Source organism: Pinus tabuliformis, chromosome 6, assembly GCF_031772625.1.
Source record: "Pinus tabuliformis cultivar Carrire ecotype Pingquan chromosome 6, CPIR1, whole genome shotgun sequence".
Taxonomy (NCBI): domain Eukaryota; kingdom Viridiplantae; phylum Streptophyta; class Pinopsida; order Pinales; family Pinaceae; genus Pinus; species Pinus tabuliformis.
The window spans coordinates 1,680,418,396-1,680,433,271 of record NC_142292.1 but is presented as its reverse complement, the minus strand read 5'-3'; positions in this window follow the sequence as shown (position 1 = coordinate 1,680,433,271).

The window sequence follows — 14,876 nt, the reverse complement described above, 5'->3', positions numbered from 1 at the left end:
CTGCATGTATGAATTGTAAATAATCTTAGCAGATCTGAGTCATGTATGTAAATTGCCTAGGTGGACCTAACTTTCTAATGATAATCTACGTCCCGGAAGGTTTTTCGTCTCACCGATCTACGATCGGCAGAGTTTTCCTTCAACCTGACCCCAAAGCCGGGATGCATTTTGTTATTAGAACTTTAGGAGAATCCTAGTGCGTTAATCTGCTAGATTATAGTTGTGTCGCAGAACTGGGTGGTTTATGAGGGTCTATGTTAAAGTGGGTTTGTCCCCTTAAGATGTAAATTGTAAAAGTCATGATGTAATGTGTCTTGAGGGTTGAAAAATGTTTTAGTCCCCTCATGAGTCCTAAGTCCTAGGTCCTAGGTGATGTTTCCAAAGGCTTAGTTCGATGATCCATTTAAGAAAATAAATAAAATAATAAAATAATAATTAAAAATTAAAAAATGAAATAAATAAAAAAAATTAATAAAAAAAATTATAAAATAAAGCAAAAACCCTAAATAATAAAATAATAATATTTTTTGTGAATGCATGCAAAATATCATTTTTTAATAAATCGACGGATGAGATTAAGAGATGTCTTGATCCTCATCGACGGTCGAGATCATTTCGACATGGATCACTCGAACTAGCCGTTGGGATCATTTCCTTTAAATAGGGTGCTAGGGGTCATTTCAGATCATTGGATCTGTGAGTCTTGTACTGAAAAAGCTCTCTTGTAATCTAGTTTCTGGTTAATAAAAGAAGACTTTGGGGTCCAAATCTTGCTGGTGTTACTCTCTGGAAGTGCTGTGAGATGTTTAATTTTCTACATATTTCATTTTTCAGCCATTAATAATAGCTTGTTTTTAGAGTATTGTGAGCACAGGTATCTTGTTCACCTGCTAGGGTTTGAGTGTTGTTAGGGTTTCTGAAGTAATGGAAGGTATCTCCATTACTTTCTGAGATCTAGCAGCATTCTTGCTCTCTTTACTGATGGTTGCTTGAGTTGTGCAGAAAAAACCTTTATTGAAGAATATTTTTGGGCGTTTGGGGAAGTTCTAGGCTGAACCGACCGACTCCCACAGGGTCTTCTTTGCAGAGCCCAGCTGATTTTGGCCCTGGGTTAATCATTTAAAGTTTATTTCCTGTTTTGCATGAGAGATTTTACTTCTGTTCACAGCAGAATTCAAGTCTTCTGATATTTCGAAAATATTACTGCAATTATTGTTAAATTTGGCTGTTCTAGAGCTGTAAATTTTTGTGATTCGAGGTTAATTTTGAAGGGTTTTACTTTGAAGTTTTGCATATATCTGCCGGGCTCTTGTTTTCTGTTTTCCAGGGTTATCATTGCGCTGTCTAGGGTTTTGCAGGCTCACGCACTTCTGATCTGAGGCTGTAAAACATGTGCTAAAACTGTGATGGGCATCATTTCATGTATCAGTGCATTAGCTGGATAAAGGAGAACACATTCAATCCATCTGATCAACAAACTAAAGGCCAGTCGGTCTCATCACCAAGCTAATTCAATTCAGATAATCAGCAAAAGCCAGCGTGAAAGGTTTCAGATAAAACATCGGACGGTATTTGCGTAGAAGCTTCAGGTAATGACTGCAATCTCGAGACAGGTAACTGCTGCGTTTCTCCATCTTCAGTAAATCTCAAATTGATTACTATTGCCGCCTTCATCTGTGCATTTGTGCGTTAATCCTGCTCACGCATTTGTTCATCATCCCTTTGAGAATGTTATGCTCTTGTCACCCTGCATTCGTAATTTTTTTGGCCTGTGAGGAAATGCATTTTCGTTTTAGAGTTTATGCGTAGGTTACAGGTGGTCTATACCCTTGTCTAGCCAAGGAAGAACGCGGTGAATGAACAGTTCGCTTTTCCTATTCCGCTTTTCTTTCTCAGTGTGACGACGATTCACCTGAAAACGTCTCACTGTTCAACGCAAAGTTTCGGTTGACGGCTAGGGTTTCCCCGTAAAAATTCGAGGCCGCACCTCCTTCCTCCGGTGGCTGAGACATTATCGTTCAACAGTTTGGGCGTATGCTCCTGCGGTTGTGGTTTCAACTGCGTATTACCTCCATAGAAAACTTTGCCGCCGTCGACTGTGTATGAAACCCGACCGTTCGCCTGGACACTTAACTGCCGCCGTCGACTGTATGAAACCCGACCATTTCGCCTGGACACTTTCGATTCATTATCGTTAGGGTAAAATTTACGTGTTTCATTCTTTGTTGTATGCGTCAGTTTTAGGTTTATTTTCAATCTTTATTTTGATTTAAATCATAGCTTAATACGTTTAGGTTTTGATTATAAAAGTTTATATATATATATATATATATATATATATATATATATATATACACACGTAAGGGTTCATTTTAGGTTAGATTTTGTAATTTTTTGATTTAGATTTTAGTTATTTTAGAGTTTGATTTTAGATTTAAAATTTTGGTATTTATAGGTTATGTTTTGAATGGATTCAAGTTCTGTTTTAGTTTAAGTTTAACTTTAGGATGTGTTTTCTAATAGCTTTTTATTAGAGTTTTAGATTTATTTAAAAAAAAAATAAAATTGGCTTAGATTATTTTTTTAATTCTTAGGTTTTGTTTGATTTTCTTTTATAAAAAAAAATAAATACAAAAATAATATTGTGGGAAATATTTTTGCTAGTTTCAGTCTTGGCTCGGGAATTAACTATGTTTCATCTTTTATGCTGAGGTTAAAAAAATTTACGTGGGAAGTGGTGTTTAATCTGATCCTAATTTTCATCTGATGGTTAATTGCATGAATGTGGTCTCTTGTTATTATTTTACATGATTATTCAAAGCACTTTATCTCTTGAAATCTTAATTTGCTGGAACATCACTAAGTCATTAAGCATTTTCTCGTATTTGATAAAAGTTAATTTTCGCTTCAGGCTTTGTTGATAAATGATTGCTCTTGATGAGGTCATATTTCTGCAGCATTTAGTAATTAAACAATTAAACATTTGTTCCTCTAGGCACCGGTCTTTTAACTTATAAATCCATTCTAGTGCTATTCATATTGTGTCTCCCAACCAACTAGTCGACAGTTGGTCTTCATTATCTCATAGGGTCTACCCCCCTTAGCCGCGGGAGACAGGCTTAAACAGAGGGATTGGGGATTAGAGTGACAACCCCTGGTCTAAGCGTTGTCGTGTCAATCTGCGCGACAACATTTTTTGGCGCTGTTGCCGGGGACAGAGTTTTTCTGTCCTTGGTTCTTTTCAAGCTTTTCTGTGTTTAACTTCTTGTTCAGGTGGCGACTCCACTTCCTATATTATCTGCAAGAGTGTACACTAGAAGGCATCCAAGCAGTCTGTGCAACCCTACTCCTGACCCTGAAAAGGTCTTCAGGGTGCGATCACACAAACTCGCTTCTCGTACACTTCTTGGAAATCTTGGACAAGAAGCCCTCTCCGATATTCATTTGCTCTTTAAGGGTCAAGTTAGGCGCAACACCATGAGTATGTATGCCCCTTGTGATTTTTATAACATTCCTGGATACCCCAATGATATTCCATCTGTTGGGATAGACAAATTGCCTAGCTTTCAAGGAGATAATGCCATTACTGCTAATTCCCATTTGCGAGATTTCAACATATGGATGGCTAAGTATGCAATATCTACTGATTTTGATCATGAAGATGTCAGGATGACTCTTTTTATCTTGACTCTAGGAGGTGATGCTTATGATTGGTTTACAGAAAAGCCTCCAAATTCATTCGACTCCCTACAATCAATCATTAATGCATTTAAAGAAAAATATGGAGATAAGAGAGAGGGAAGACATCTTGTAAAAGCTATTAGTCTAATAAAAAAGAGAGAGGATGAAACTGTTGAGGAATTTAATAGAAGGTTTAATGGTATTATTAGAGAATTACCTCAAGACTATAAACCTACAGATAAAACTCTCCAAGACTTTTACATTGATGCCTTTAGTCCTGAACCATCTTATGAGTTAAGGCGTGCTAAACTTAATGATTATAGAGATTGCCAAGCCTTAGCTATAGAACTTGAAAAGGACAAGGAAACTTCTGGGAAGTCTGAAATCCCAGGTTTTGATAGGGCTGCTACGAAACTAAAGGAACCTAAGGGAAAAGCAGTCCAAGAGCCAGAAAGTGAGCTTGTTCTCAAGTTGCTTCAAAAAATTGAAACTATGGAAATTAATCATAATAAGGAGATAAACACTTTGCAGAATAGGTTGATTCAAATGGGAAGAGCGCAATCGCAAAATTTTCAACCTCGAAATAATAATAACAGAAATAATAATTGGCAAAGAAGGGGTCAATCTAGTGAGCAAAGACCCCCTAATCCGCTTACTAATTTGGTAGATAATGCTCCTCCTTACTGTCGTGTTTGCGATGCTCTTCATGAAGAATCCTCTTGTCCCATCGTCAGAAGAATCTTAGATAATGGAATGTTTGGGACAGGTGATCAAATAAACGTAGTAGGGAGCAAGTTTCCTTTGCCTATGAATGATTGGATAGAGGTTAAGGAAAGGAGCTATGATGTTATGAATCCTTCATATGCTTTTAGTATAAATAACCTTGAAAATGAAGATGACATTTTGGCTAGGTTATATGGTGAGAAACCCTCTCCTGAGAAAATTTTAGAAATTGCTAGAGATAAGGGTTTGACATACCAAAGAAGGGATAAAGATCAGAGCGGGAATCAAATTCCCCCTCGAACTTTAAACCCTGGCATAAACTCTGGAATAGATGTCGATTTGGGAAGTTGGTTTAACAATGCAAAAATCTGGGTTCCTGTGTCTGAAATTGCTAAGATCCCTTCCCAAAGAGACAAGTTACTAAAAGCGATTCAGGGTCCTCAAGTCAACGCTTCTCAACAGAAGACTCGTGAGGTTGACTATCATGATGCTCCCATATATCTGCAAAGCGTAGATGCTGATAACAAAGATCATCAACCCTTCTTTATCACCTTATTAGTCAATGGGTATAAATTGAATAACTGCATGTTGGATTCAGGCGCATCTGCTTGCGTTATGACTAAAAGGGTCATGGAACAGCTTAACTTAAGAGTTTCTAGACCCTACTATAATATATGTGCTATGGATTCTAAGAAAATCGAAGTACATGGTTTAATCAAGGATTTACAAGTTCATCTTTCAGTTTACCCAGACATCATGGTTGTTATGGATATTGTTGTCGTTGATGTACCTGATGCTTGGGGTATGCTGTTATCTAGAAAGTGGGCCTCTGATCTAGGAGGAAGCATTCAAATGAATTGGTCATATGCTATGATTCCCTCTCCTAGCGGTGATGGTTTTGTTAGGCTAAATAGAGAGCCCGAGAGGAAATTTCATGTTGAAGATCCTAAGAAGCCTCATAATGAAATAATTAAAGAGAAATCTGACATTGGGAACTATTCTATCATGTCCAATTTCATAATTCCCCCCGATGATAAGATTAAGGATCTTAAAGATAAAGTTTGGTATATGTACTTCGATGGTGCGTCCTCTAGTTATGGTAAAGGTGCTGGAGTAGTGCTTAAATCACCCCTTGGTCATATTTTCAAGTTTGCCTATCATTTAGAATTTGAAGCAACCAACAATGTTGCTGAGTACGAAGCTATATTGTTGGGACTTGAAATGGCCAAGGCTTTAAGGGTTAAATTGCTTAGCATCAAGGGGGATTCCGATCTGGTTATCATGTATCTTAAGAACAAATTCACATGTAGAAATCAAAGATTAAGAAATTATCGAAACGCTGTGTGGGATACTATGGAGCATTTCGATGCCCTTAACCTTGAAGCAATCCCTTGAGAACAAAATAGTTTGGCAGATGAACTTGCTGTAGCTGCCACAACTTTCCAGTTATCTGATGAGTTAATTAACGATAAAATCAAAATGGAAGTAATATTTAGACCATCTGTCCCAGATAACTCGGAGCATTGGCAAGTTTTTAACGACGAAATGCAAGTCATTCATTTTCTCAACAGTTTGGATGAGTTTGAAGATTTTCGGATAATTTCTCAAGAGGATGGATCTTTAAATCATGAACATATCATAAATCCTACTCCTAGAAATGTGGTTGCCTTAGAGAAACATTTTGATCGGCATGATGCCACGAAGCTTAGAGAAGAAAACAAGATGGACCCAGGCGAGTACCTCGAAATTAACATTGGTACTTCTGAAAATCCGAAAATAGTTAAAATTGGTAAAGGCACTAGCTTGGAGGAAAGGAAAAAGTTAACCGATTTACTTCATGAATATAGAGATGTTTTAGCTTTTTCCTATGATGAATTAAAGGGCTATAGGGAAGATGTTATGGAGCATACTATTCCCTTAAAGGACGAGAATGCTAAACCCTTTCGGTAGAAACTTAGGCAAATTAATCCGAAATTAGCCCCCCTTGGTCCAGAAATAACTTGCAAAGATGCTTTCAGCAGGGATCATCGCTCAAACTAGGCATTCGACATGGTGTTCGAATTTGGTGATTGTTAGGAAAAAGAATGGTACAATAAGACTTTGTGTCGACTTTAGAAACCTTAATCTAGCATGCAAAAAGGATAACTACCCTTTGCCAAACATGGAAACTTTGTTGCAAAGAGTAGCTGGGTCTGGAATGATGTCGCTGCTAGATGGTTTTTCTGGGTACAATCAGGTATGGGTTAAAAGGGAAGATCGGCACAAGACCACATTCAAAACACCATGGGGTACTTTTGAATACATCAGAATGCCATTTGGGTTAACAAATGCTGGGGCTACTTTCCAAAGGGCTATGGATTATGCCTTCAAAGGGTTAATCGGGAAAATTATCGAAATTTACCAAGATGATCTTACTGTTTTCTCTAAAGATGGTATCAGTCATATAGATCATCTTAGGCTAGTTTTCGATAGATGTAGAGAATATGGAATTTCTTTGAATCCGACTAAGTCTGTTTTTGGGGTAACAGAAGGGAAATTACTCGGTCATATCATTTCTAAGGAAGGAATCAAGATCGATCCCGAAAGAATTGAAGCAATTCAAAAGATTCCTCTCCCACATAATCTTAAATCCCTTCAGTCTTTCCTTGGAAAGATAAATTTTATTAGAAGATTCATCCCAAATTATGCAGAAATAGCTAAGCCCATTCAAAGTCTTCTGAAGAAAGATGCGAAATTTTTCTGGCAAGAAGAGGGCAAAAAGGATTTCCAAGAAATCAAGTCTGCTATTGCCAAAGCTCCTGTCCTGGTTAGTCCTGATTACTCCAAGAATTTCATGATTTTTTCTTTCGCTTCTGAAGATACCATTGCCGGTGTCCTGCTTCAAAAGAATAAAGATGGTCATGAGCAACCTATTGCTTTCATGAGTAGAGCACTTCAAAACTCCGAATTGAAGTACAATACCATGGAAAAGCAGGCTTATGCCCTGGTCAATTCTCTTAAGCATTTTAAAACTTATGTGGGCTATTCTAAGATCATTGCTTTCGTCCCACATTCTGCTGTTAAGGACATATTAACTCAAACCGATTGCTTAGGGACTCGTGCTAGGTGGGTTACTAAGATATAGGAGTATGATTTGGAAATCAGACCCACCAAGCTGATCAAAGGCCAAGGTTTAGCTCAAATGTTAACTGAAAGTAATGAAAAGACTCTTGGTTTGTTCTGCCTTAACGATCTATCTTCGCCAGAATTGAAAAGATTAGCAGAGCATGAATGGTATAAGGACATAGTTTATTACTTAACCAATCTTGCATGTCCTAACCATTTAGTCGCTCATAAGAGAAGGGCTCTTAGAATAAAGGCCACTAAGTACTGCCTTATGAAGGATGGCCTTGGATGGAGAAATCCTGAGGGCATAGTGCTTAGGTGTGTTGACGATGTTGAGTCCAAAAGATTAATCTTTGAGTTTCATTCAGGATTTTGTGGTGGTCATTATGCCGCTAGAACTACCGCCCACAAAATCCTGAGAGCTGGCTATTATTGGCCTTCGATTTTTTCTGATGTGCACAAGTTTGTTAGAGCGTGTCAAGCCTGTCAACTGTTCACTGGGAAGCAAAAGCTTGCTGCCCTTCCTCTACAACCTGTCATTGTAGAGGCACCTTTTCAGCATTGGGGTCTGGACTTCATAGGGAAGTTCCATGAAAATTCTATTAATGGCTACTCATGGATTTTGACTACCACGGATTATTTTACTAAATAGGTCAAAGCCATTCCTGCTAAGAATGCCACTGAAAAGGTTATTATGGATTTCATTGAGAATAACATCATTACTAGATTTGGTGTCCCTGCTAAGATCACTACAGACAATGCCAGGGCTTTTAGTTCTTTAGAGTTTTCATCCTTTTGTTTCAAGTATGGCATTGTCTTATCTCATTCATCAAATTACTATCCTCAGGGTAATGGTTTGGCTGAATCAAGTAACAAAAATCTTATAACCATTATCAAGAAGATAGTAGGAGATAATAAGAAATCTTGGGACAACAAAATCAAGTATGCTTTATGGGCAGATAGAATTACTAAGAAGAAATCTACTGGTAGATCTCCCTTTGAATTAGTTTATGGCTTGGATGTTACTTTACCTGTGCACCTGAAGTTGCCAGCTTATCAGCTTCTCCAAAATTTTTCTACTAATAAAGATGTTGTTAAGAATAGAATAGATCAGATTGTCGAGTTAGATGAAGCTCGTAGGGCAGCTTTCGACGCTATATGTAAAAATAAATCTAATATTAAGAAAAGCTTTGATAAATGCTCTCGATCTAGATCTTTGTAGGTTGGAGATATGGTTTTACTTTGGGATCGCAAGAATGAAAAGCCAGGAAAACATAAGAAGTTTGATAGTTTGTGGCTGGGACCATACATATTAGAGATATAGCTGGGCCAAACTCATTCTACTTGAGCAGATTGGATGGCTAACCACTTGATCTACCAGCGAACGGCCAAATGCTCAAGCTGTTCTTCAGAGATGATATCTGATGCCATGGGGCATCTTCTGTATTGTATTTCTATCCCTACTCCTTGTCTTTTCAGCATTTCATTTCTGTTTTTAGGATTAGATTTACTTTTCATGTTATTAGTTAGTCAATAAATGAAGAGCTTTTATCTTTCCTGTGCTTAATGTATATGATGATTTTGGAATGGACGCTACTTATTTTTATCTGTGTGTTGTATGGATACAGATTCTGGATTCTCACATTCCTACAATGCAGCAACGTGTCCCCAAGTAGAGCCAGATGTTGACCACTACTGGTCAAATACCCATGCAGTCCACCCCTTTTTTGCCAAGAAAGGGGTAGCACCTGATCGACATGTCCGTGCCATCCCGCAGTCATCAACAGCTTGATCGATTTATGTTGTAAACCTAGTCTGCATGTATGAAATGTAAATAATCTTAGTAGATCTGAGTCATGTATGTAAATTGCCTAGGTGGACCTAACTTTCTAATGATAATCTACGTCCCGGAAGGTTTTTCGTCTCACCAATCTACGATCGGCAGAGTTTTCCTTCAACCTGACCCCAAAGCCGGGATGCATTTTGTTATTAGAACTTTAGGAGAATCCTAGTGTGTTAATCTACTAGATTATAGTTGTGTCGCAGAACTGGGTGGTTTATGAGGGTCTAGGTTAAAGTGGGTTTGTCCCCTTAAGATGTAAATTGTAAAAGTCATGATGTAATGTGTCTTGAGGGTTGAAAAATGTTTTAGTCCCCTCATGAGTCCTAAGTCCTAGGTCCTAGGTGATGTTTCCAAAGGCTTAGTTCGATGATCCATTTAAGAAAATAAATAAAATAATAATTAAAAATTAAAAATGAAATAAATAAAAAAAAATAATAAAAAATTATAAAATAAAGCAAAAACCCTAAATAATAAAATAATAATATTTTTTGTGAATGCATGCAAAATATCATTTTTTAATAAATCGACGGATGAGATTAAGAGATGTCTTGATCCTCATCGACAGTCGAGATCATTTCGACATGGATCACTCGAACTAGCCGTTGGGATCATTTCCTTTAAATAGGGTGCTAGGGGTCATTTCAGATCATTGGATCTGTGAGTCTTGTATTGAAAAAGCTCTCTTGTAATCTGGTTTCTGGTTAATAAAAGAAGACTTTGGGGTCCAAATCTCGCTGGTGTTACTCTCTGGAAGTGCTGTGAGATGTTTAATTTTCTGCATATTTCATTTTTCAGCCATTAATAATAGCTTGTTTTTAGAGTATTGTGAGCACAGGTATCTTGTTCACTTGCTAGGGTTTGAGTGTTGTTAGGGTTTCTGAAGTAATGGCAGGTATCTCCATTACTTTCTGAGATCTAGCAGCATTCTTGCTCTCTTTACTGATGGTTGCTTGGGTTGTGCAGAAAAAACCTTTATTGAAGAATATTTGTGGGCGTTTGGGGAAGTTCTAGGCTGAACCAGCCGACTCCCACAGGATCTTCTTTGCAGAGCCCAGCTGATTTTGGCCTTGGGTTAATCATTTAAAGTTTATTTCCTGTTTTGCATGAGAGATTTTACTTCTGTTCACAGCAAAATTCAAGTCTTCTGATATTTCGAAAATATTACTGCAATTATTGTTAAATTTGGCTGTTCTAGAGCTGTAAATTTTTGTGATTCCAGGTTAATTTTGAAGGGTTTTACTTTGAAGTTTTGCATATATCTGCCGGGCTCTTGTTTTCTGTTTTCCAGGGTTATCATTACGCTGTCTAGGGTTTTGCGGGCTCACGCACTTCTGATCTGAGGCTGTAAAACATGTGTTAAAACTGTGATGGGCATCATTTCATGTATCAGTGCATCTGATCAGTGCTGGATAAAGGAGAACACATTCAATCCATCTGATCAGCAAACTAAAGGCTAGTCGGTCTCATCACCAAGCTAATTCAATTCAAATAATCAGCAAAAGCCAGCGTGAAAGGTTTCAGATAAAACATCGGACGGTATTTGCGCAGAAGCTTCAGGTAATGACTGTAATCTCGAGACAGGTAATTGCTGCGTTTCTCCATCTTCAGTAAATCTCAAATTGATTACTATTGCCACCTTCATCTGTGCATTTGTGCGTTAAATCCTGCTCACGCATTGGTTCATCATCCCTTTCATAACGTTATGCTCTTGTCACCCTGCATTCGTAATTTTTTCGGCCTGTGAGGAAATGCATTTTCGTTTTAGAGTTTATGCGTAGGTTACAGGTGGTCTATACCCTCGTCCAGCCAAGGAAGAAAGCGGTGAATGAACAGTTCACTTTTCCTATTCCGCTTTGCTTTCTCAACGTGACGACGATTCACCTAAAAATGTCTCATTGTTCAGCGCAGAGTTTCGGTTGACGGCTAGGGTTTCCCCATAAAAATTCGAGGCCGCACCTCCTTCCTCTGGTGGCTGAGACATTATCGTTCAACAGTTTGGGCGTATGCTCCTGCGGTTGTGGTTTCAATTGCATATTACCTCCATAGAAAACTTTGCCGCCGTCGACTGTGTATGAAACCCGACCGTTCGCCTGGACACTTAACTGCCGCCGTCGACTGTATGAAACCCGACCATTTCGCCTGGACACTTTCGATTCATTATCGTTAGGGTAAAATTTACGTGTTTCATTCTTTGTTGTATGCGTCAGTTTTAGGTTTATTTTCAATCTTTATTTTGATTTAAATCATAGCTTAATACGTTTAGGTTTTGATTATAAAAGTTTTTTTTATAATATATATATATATATATATATATATATATATATATATATATATATATATATACGTATATATACGTAAGGGTTCATTTTAGGTTAGATTTTGTAATTTTTGATTTAGATTTTAGTTATTTTAAAGTTTGATTTTAGTTTTATTTTAGATTTAAAATTTTGGTATTTATATGTTTTGAATAGATTCAAGTTCTGTTTTAGTTTAAGTTTAACTTTAGGATGTGTTTTCTAATAGCTTTTTATTAGAGTTTTAGATTTATTTAAAAAAAAAAAAATTGGCTTAGATTATTTTTTTAATTCTTAGGTTTTGTTTGATTTTCTTTTATAAAAATAAAATAAAAAATAAATAAATTGTGGGAAATATTTTTGCCAGTTTCAGTCTTGGCTCGGGAATTAACTATGTTTCATCTTTTATGCTGAGGTTAAAAAAATTTACGTGGGAAGTGGTGTTTAATCTGATCCTTATTTTCATCTGATGGTTAATTGCATGAATGTGGTCTCTTGTTATTATTTTACATGATTATTCAAAGCACTTTATCTCTTGAAATCTTAATTTGCTGGAACATCACTAAGTCATTAAGCATTTTCTCGTATTTGATAAAAGTTAATTTTCGATTCAGGCTTTGTTGATAAATGATTGCTCTTGATGAGGTCATATTTCTGCAGCATCTAGTAATTAAACAATTAAACATTTGCTCCACTAGGCACTGGTCTTTTAACTTATAAATCCATTCTAGTGCTATTCATATTGTGTCTCCCAACCAACTAGTCGACAGTTGGTCTTCATTATCTCATAGGGTCTACCCCCCTTAGCCGCGGGAGACAGGCTTAAACGGAGGGATCGGGGATTAGAGTGACAGCCCCCGGTCTGAGCGTTGTCGTGTCAATCTGCGCGACAACACCTTCCTTTCAATTTCTGCTTCTTGCAGCTGTTGTGTGACCCTGCTAATCTCTGCAAATGCTGTATCGAGTTCTTGTTGCTTTTGTTGGACTTCTCTCTTGAGGTCTCGTGTCGTTGTATTATTTATTTCTTACAATTGAGTTCTAAGACTACCAATCATCTTCTCCGACTCTTCATTTTCTTTGATGAGTTCTTTTGCTGTCTTCAATTCTACTTCAAAAATTCTTGTCTTTTCCTTTTGACTTTTGAGTTCCTTTATCACCTTGATCACTTGATTTTGAAACTCTATTTTACTCATTTATCCCATTTCTTCATCATAATTAGAAGGATCCAAATTCTCAATAACATCTTGACCTGATTGCTTTGTTGAATAGAGATTATGAATCTTTTCCCAACGAGCTTTATTTGTTGAACATTGACCAAATTTTGTTTTCATAGAATTTGGAAATACATTCAAAATTACATTCATGACCTTTAAATTGTACCTTTTAGCTTTGTCAGTAGACGTGTCTCTAGAAACAATTGATTCCCATACTCCATGTGCCTGCGAATGTACTTCCATCCTAGATTCCCATATCCAGTATTTATCTGCATCAAAATTAGGGGTTGGTACACAATACTCACTTTGTTCAGATTTTGTTGTACCTGTACCTTCCTTTGAAATCCTTGTAACCTGCTTCTTTGAATTTCTCATCTCTATGCTTTGAAAATTGACTTCCAATGATTAAAATGTTACTGAAGGAACCAAGCTATGATACCAATTGTTCAAAATACTGAGAGGGAGGGGGGTGAATCAATATTCCTTAGCAATTAGCACTTTTAAATATTTTCAGAGCATTAGTTAATATTCAATTATTATTAATGTTTTGTAGTAATAACAGTAAATAAAAGAACACAGTAGGCACAAGAATTTTAGGTGGAAAACCATTGAATGATTTTATAATAAATTCTTTAATCTTCAGACCCAACTGAAATGAAAGCAAAAAATTCCTATAATTCTAGAAAACAATTCTTCTCCAGCTCCCACTGGAAGGATGCCCCAACACCCTAGTTTATTCAATAGTCAACTGAATGGATTCCCCAACATCCTAGACCAACCTACAACCCTGAAGCATTCACAGGCTCTAACTTGTAGGTGACTTTATGCACAAGGCTAGCACCTCCCTGCCACCCTATAATGACTGAAATGAGACAAGAGTGTGGATTTCCATACTAGGGACAACAATCAACGATACGATATGATTTACAATGATTTTGACCGAACACCCAATCACACTATGACCTGCAACCCAACCATGAGATAATCCCAATAGAGGCTCATATACCTCCCAATAATGCCTTTTTGACTCTAGGAAAATTGACTCTTTTATAATAATGACTCTTCCAATGATGACACTTTTACAAATGACTCTTTACAACTTTACAACGATGACTCTTCACCTTGACACTTCTTCACAATATACAGATTGCGTTCATGTATTCAAAGGATGTCTCGCTACAATGCTTCCTTTGATTTGATACTTCTGCTCTTGAATTCCTGCTTGAAGTTGTACTTGAATCTTCTTCTATTTGCATGCAAAATTTTCCCAGCGAAACCCAATCTCAAAACGAAAAACAAATACCTTTCAACTTACCTCTGCCTATAAAAGCCATGTAAGTGCATAATAATGAATAAATACAAATTAAATTACAATGCATACTTGAAATTTTCTTGTCACTTTTTCTGTTGACTTGTTGTAGCATAGACAAAGATTCCCACTCTTGATATAGGCCTGGACCCTATGCAAGACTATATCCAAAACTGACCTAAAGATATATACAATAGAAACTGATGACAGACCCTAGAATTGTGATGAGCCAAGTTATAAGTACAACAATAGAGATCATTCTATCAACTATGACAAGACAAGTAACATGAAATTACAAAATCATATAGATTTAGCAGACTTGGTGTAGCATCAAATGTGTAGTATCAAGAATAGGACATCCCATATGTGGTATCAAAACTAATTGTGACATATAGAGACATAGAGATATAACCAAGACCCTGTATATACTTACGTTGTCCTGTAAAAACATATGTCAGAGATGATACTCAAAATTAAAATGTAAACACTTTATCATACATACCTTGCTGTAGGAGACTTACCCTTGATTGTTGATGTGTGGTCCTTACTGCAGTGATCATTGAATGCATTCTTTTTCTTGCCTTCTAGGAGCATGATATTGAATTTGTTGTATCTATGTAATTTCAGATCTCCAGGGTCTGAAATTTCATCCTATGGTATCCTTCTGAGTCCTCTTTGTAACCCCACATGTATGATCAATATTGGAT